Genomic DNA, 6,575 nt, shown 5'->3' with positions numbered 1-6,575 from the left:
CCTAAGTAATGCACCTCTGCTATTGCAGGGTTTTCAGGATCATAAGCTTCTTTTTCATAAGAAGCCTCTTGAGTACTGTTGGATGCAACTTGCACTCCATTCAGACTCTGAGAAATCATATTGACTTGCTGAGTCAATATTTTGTTCTGAGCCAATATGGCATTCAGAGTATCAATTTCAAGAACTCCCTTCTTCATAGGCGTCCCATTATTCACAGGATTCCTTTCAGAAGTGTACATGAACTGGTTATTTGCAACCATGTCAATGAGTTCTTGAGCTTCTACAGGCGTTTTCTTTAGGTGAATGGATCCACCTGCAGAAGAGTCCAATGACATCTTTGATAACTCAGACAAACCATCATAGAATATATCCAGGATGGTCCATTCTGAAAGCATGTCAGAGGGACACTTTTTGGTCAACTGTTTGTATCTTTCCCAAGCTTCATAGAGGGATTCACCATCTTTTTGTTTGAAGGTTTGAACATCCACTCTAAGCTTGCTCAGCTTTTGAGGAGGAAAGAACTTGGCTAAGAAAGCCGTGACCAGCTTATCCCAAGAGTTCAGGCTATCTTTGGGTTGAGAGTCCAACCACACTCTAGCTCTGTCTCTTACAGCAAAAGGGAAAAGCATGAGCCTGTAGACTTCAGGATCTACTCCATTAGTCTTAACAGTATCACAGATCTGCAAGAATTCAGTTAAGAACTGAAAAGGATCTCAGATGGAAGTCCATGAAACTTACAGTTCTGCTGCATCAGAGAAACTAGCTGAGGTTTCAGCTCAAAGTTGTTTGCTCCAATGGCAGGAATGGAGATGCTTCTTCCATGTAAATTGGAATTAGGTGCAGTAAAGTCACGAAGCATCCTCCTTGCATTATTTTTGTTGGGTTCGGCTACCATCTCCTTTACTTGTTCGAAATTTTCAATAAGGTTGTCTCTGGATTGTTGTAATTTAGCTTCTCTTAGTTTTCTCTTCAGAGTCCTTTCAGGTTCTGGATCAGCTTCAACAAGAATGTCTTTTTCTTTGTTCCTGCTCATATGAAAGAGAAGAGAAAAAGAAAAGAGGAGGAATCCTCTATGTCACAGTAAAGAGGTTCCTTATTGTTAGTAGAAGGAGAGAAGAGGAAAAATTCGAACACAGATAGAAGAGGGGGTTCGAATTTGGTGAGTGATGTGAGGAAGAGATGTTAGTAGATGAATAAATAAATAGAATAAGATGAGAGAGGGAGAGGATTTTCGAAAATAATTTTTGAAAAAGGTTAGTAGTTTTCGAAAATTAAGATTTAAAAATTAAAATAATTAGTTAATTAAAAAGAAATTTTGAAAAAGGGGGAAGATATTTTCGAAAATTAGAGAGAGAGAGGGTTAGTTAGGTGGTTTTGAAAAAGATAAGAAACAAACAAAAAGTTAGTTAGTTAGTTGAAACAACTTGAAAATCAATTTTGAAAAGATAAGAAGATAGGAAGTTAGAAAAGATATTTTGAAATCAAATTTTTGAAAAAGGTAAGATAAGGAGATATTTTTGAAAAGATATGATAGAAATTAGTTTTTGAAAAAGATTTGATTTTTAAAAACTCAATTAATGACTTGATTCACAAGAAATCACAAGATATGATTCTAGAACTTAAAATTTGAATCTTTCTTAGCAAGTAAGTAACAAACTTGAAATTTTTGAATCAAAACATTAATTGATGATGTTATTTTCAAAAATATGATGTAAAATTAAGAAAAAGATTTTTGAAAAATATTTTTATAATTTTCGAAAATAACTAAGAAAAATGAAAAAGATTTGATTTTTGAAAAATATTTTGAAAAAGATAAGATTTTTAAATTGAAAATTTGACTTGATTCAAGAAAACAACTAGATTTTAAAAATTTTTGAAAAAGTCAAATCTAATTTTCAAAATTTTAAGAGAGAAAAAGGGAAAGATATTTTTTATTTTTGAATTTTTAATGATGAGAGAGAAAAACAAGAAAAATGATGCAATGCATGAAAGTTATGGATCAAAATAATGAATGCATGCAAGAATGCTATGAATGTCAAGATGAATACCAAGAACACTATAAAGATCATGATGAACACCAAGAACATATTTTTGAAAAAATTTTTAATGCAAAGGAAAACATGCAGGACACCAAACTTAGAATTCTTTAATGCTTAGACACTAAGAATTCAAGAATGCATATGAAAAACAAGAAAAGACACAAAACATGCAAATGCAAAAATTAAACAAGAAGACTTACCAAGAACAACTTGAAGATCATGAAGACCACTATGAATACATGATTTTTTTTTTCGAAAAATGCAAGATGCACATGCAATTGATACCAAACTTATAACATGACACATGACTCAAGCAAGAAACACAAAAAATATTTTTGATTTTTATGATTTTCTAATTTTTTTTGTATTTTTTCGAAAATTATTATGAAAAATAAAAATAAGGATTCCAAAATTTTTAATATGAATTCCAGGAATCTTATGCTCTTTAGTCTAAAGCTCCAATCAAAGGGTCAGACATGGCTTAATAGCCGTTCAAGCTTTAGAATGGATTTACATCCATTGAGGTGATTAGTTGAAGACCAATCCCAAAGGAGTTTGGGTATGGCTTTTCAGCCAGATAGGATTCAACATGTTACCATGAAACTCTAGAATTCATTCTTGAAAGTTTTGAAGCCATAGAATAATTTATTTTTGAAAACATTTTTATTTTAAAAATTTTTTTCGAAAACAAAGGAGAAAATTTTGAAAGATTTTTGAAAAATTTTTGAAGAGAAAACAAAAAGAAAATTATCTAATCTGAGCAACAAGATGAACCGTCAGTTGTCCAAACTCGAACAATCCCCGACAACGGCGCCAAAAACTTGGTGCGCAAAAATTGTGATTACACTTTGATTATGTAAAATTTATTGCTCTTTCTTTTCCTGGCAATGGCGCCAAAAACATGATGCCAATACCATGGTTCACAACTTCGCTCAACTAACCAGCAAGTGCACTGGGTCGTCCAAGTAATACCTTACGTGAGTAAGGGTCGAATCCTACGGAGATTGTCGGTATGAAGCAAGCTATGGTCACCTTGTAAATCTCAGTCAGTCGGATATAAAATAGTAATGGGGTTTTCGAAAATAATTAATAAAATAGGGATAGAAACACTTATGTAAGTCATTGATGAGAATTTCAGATAAGCGTATGGAGATGCTTTCGTTCCTCTGAACCTCTGCTTTCCTGCTATCTTCATCCAATCAGTCTTACTCCTTTCCATGGCTGGCTTTATGTGATGCATCACCATTGTCAATGGCTACTTTCGGTCTTCTCTCGGGAAAATGATCCAAATGTCCTGTCACGGCACGGCTAATCGTTTGGAGGCATCACCCTTGTCAATGGTTACATCCTATCCTCTCAGTGAAAATGGTCAACGCACCCTGTCACGACACGGCTATTCATCTGTCGATTCTCGATCATGTTGGAATAGGATTTACTATCCTTTTGCGTTTGTCACTACGCCCAGCAATCGCGAGTTTGAAGCTCGTCACAGTCATTCAATCATTGAATCCTACTCGGAATACCACAGACAAGGTTTAGACTTTCCGGATTCTCTTGAATGCCGCCATCATTCTAGCTTACACCACGAAGATTCCGATTAAGAGATCTAAGAGATACTCATTCAATCTAATGTAGAACGGAAGTGGTTGTCAGGCACGCGTTCATAGGGAATGATGATGATTGTCACGTTCATCACATTCAGATTGAAGTGCGAATGAATATCTTAGAAGTGGAACAAGTTAAATTGAATAGAAAACAGTAGTACTTTGCATTAATCTTTGAGGAATAGCAGAGCTCCACACCTTAATCTATGGAGTGTAAAAGCTCTACCGTTGAAAATACATAAGTGAAGGTCCAGGCATGGCTGAGAGGCCAGCCCCCAAAACGTGATCACATGATCAGAATACAATCCAGGATGTCTAATACAATAGTAAAAGGTCATATTTATAATAAACTAGCTACTAGGGTTTACAGAAGTAAGTAATTGATGCGTAAATCTACTTCCGGGGCCCGCTTGGTGTGTGCTTGGGCTGAGCTTGAAGTCTACACGTGGAGAGGTCATTCTTGGAGTTGAACGCCAGCTTTTGTGCCAGTTTGGGCGTTGAACTCCACTTTGCAGCTTGTTTCTGGCGCTGGACGCCAGAATTGGGCAGCGAACTGGCGTTGAACGCCAGTTTGCGTCGTCTAAACTTGGGCAAAGTATGGACTATTATATAATGCTGGAAAGCCCTGGATGTCTACTTTCCAACGTAAATGGAAGCGCACCATTTTGAGTTATGTAGCTCCAGAAAATTCAATTTGAGTGCAGGGAGGTCAGAATCCAACAGCATCAGCAGTCCTTCTTCAACCTCTGAATCTGATTTTTGCTCAAGTCCCTCAATTTCAGCCAGAAAATACCTGAAATCACAGAAAAACACACAAACTCATAGTAAAGTCCAGAAATATGAATTTAACATAAAAACTAATGAAAACATCCCTAAAAGTAACTAGATCCTACTAAAAACATACTAAAAACAATGTCAAAAAGCGTATAAATTATCCGCTCATCATAGACCCCTTGTGGTTGTCAGGCACGCGGATCTTGGCTAAGCGAGTAATGAAGATAGTGGGTGATTGTCACGGGTCACCCCTTCATTCTGACTTAACTGAATTAAGTACGAGAGAATATCTTGGAGAAGAAGTAGGCGTGAATTGAGAGAAAAACAATAGTACTTGCATTAATTCATGAAGAACAGCAGAGCTCCACACCTTAATCTATGAGGTGTAGAAACTCCACCGTGGAAAATACATAAGAGAAAAAGGTCAAGGCTTGGCCGAATGGCCAGCCTCCAAACGTGAACAATGGCATAAGCTAGATGGTAAAAGTCCCCCCGATTATAATAGTAAAAAGTGCTATTTATACTAAACTAGTTACTAGGGTTTACAGAAAATGAGTAACTAAGTGCAGATAGTGCAGAAATCTACTTCCGGGGCCTACTTGGTGTGTGCTTGGGCTGAGCATTGAAGTTTTCACGTGCATAGGCCATTCTTGGAGTTAAATGCCAGCTTGGGTGCCAGTTTGGGTGTTTAACTCCAGTTCTGGTGCCAGTTCTGGCTTTTACTCCAGAAAAGGGTCTTTGGTGGGTGTTTGAACTCCAGTTTGGACCATCAAATCTCGAGCAAAGTATGGACTATTATACGTTGCTGGAAATCCCAAGATATCTACTTTCCAACGCAATTGAAAGCGCACCAATTGGGTTTCTCTAACTCTAGAAAATCTACTTCGAGTGCAGGAGGGTCAGAATCCAACAGCATCTGCAGTCCTTTTTCAGCCTCTGAATCAGATTTTTGCTCAGGTCCCTCAATTTCAGCCAGAAAATACCTGAAATCATAGAAAAATACACAAACTCATAGTAAAGTCCAGAAATGTGATTTTTGCATAAAAACTAATAAAAATATAATAAAAAGTAACTAAAACATACTAAAAACGATGCAAAAACAATGCCAAAAATGGTATAAATTATCCGCTCATCACTAAACTAATCAAAGATCCAAATAAAGGATATTTATTATTTTTCGCTTTAAGGCTTGTAATGTGCTAATATTAAGAACAAAGTGGATTAAGTAGGCTCAAAATTGGCTAACAATGGAAGATAAAAGGTAAGACTATTTGGGTAAGTGAGCTAAATGAAATGATGGCCTCAATCATATAAATGCATGTCTACACAAAATAATGGACATAAAGAATCAAACAAATCAAAGATTACTCTCATAGAAAGAGAATAATACACACAAGAAGGATGATAAGTGGTTATATGATGTAACAACACAATTAGGCTCAAAACTCACAAGCTTGTGTTCTTAGCTCGAAAATATGATCCACAGTATATATAATTCAAGCAAGTTTAATGAAAAATTTTTACTCAAATCAATTGGGGTGCCCTATAGATAAAATTTCTTGAAAATTTTCCATTATTTTGGAATTTCTTGAAAAATTCCTGGAAGACCTAAAAATGAAATGCAAAAATATTGGGATTAGAAATTTGTCACCCAAAAACGCCGGCTGGTCGGACGACCTCCCCACACTTAAAAGTTTGCACCGTCCTCGGTGCATCCAAAGATGAGCAAGGGGGTACGATGACTTGCCGAGTTTCTACCTTCAGCTGGTAGGTCAACCGGTTGCTGCATGTTCTTTCTTTTGCTTCCATTCTTGCTTGTGGTGCATCATTCATAAAAAATTGAAAATAACACCGTAAGATGAGAAAATACAAATGCAAGGAAGCGTAAATTATTGGAGTGAGGTAATAATCACTAGAATGAAGTGAGTGACCTAATGTGTGACATGGATAAAAGTAATTGCGCATTCTAAGTTGCGCGCGGTTTAGAACACACACACTAACATAGAAATCGATGTCATAATTATACAAAAGAGGAACATGTGCTTCACTCATTCTAGTGTGCTTGAGATGCTCTAAACTCGTGGGTTAAAACAACCAAACAAGCAATAAAAAAGCATGAAAGCATTCTGATAGGAAAAATTGTTGTCGGTCTAGATTT

At 36.1% G+C, this 6,575-nt stretch overlaps 1 non-coding gene across 1 annotated transcript; it reads left to right on the top strand.

Annotated features, from left to right (window-relative positions):
• The first annotated feature begins 389 nt into the window (after window positions 1-389).
• Window positions 390-497, top strand: LOC148568275 (small nucleolar RNA R71). The gene has a single exon (XR_015882101.1). It is a non-coding gene; the product is annotated as a small nucleolar RNA R71 (small nucleolar RNA).
• The last annotated feature ends 6,078 nt before the right edge of the window (window positions 498-6,575 follow it).

This window comes from Arachis ipaensis, chromosome B4 (genome assembly GCF_059453495.1).
Source record: "Arachis ipaensis isolate K30076 ecotype BB chromosome B4, ASM5945349v1, whole genome shotgun sequence".
NCBI classification, from domain to species: Eukaryota; Viridiplantae; Streptophyta; class Magnoliopsida; order Fabales; family Fabaceae; genus Arachis; species Arachis ipaensis.
This window is presented reverse-complemented; position numbering and strand designations above follow the sequence as displayed.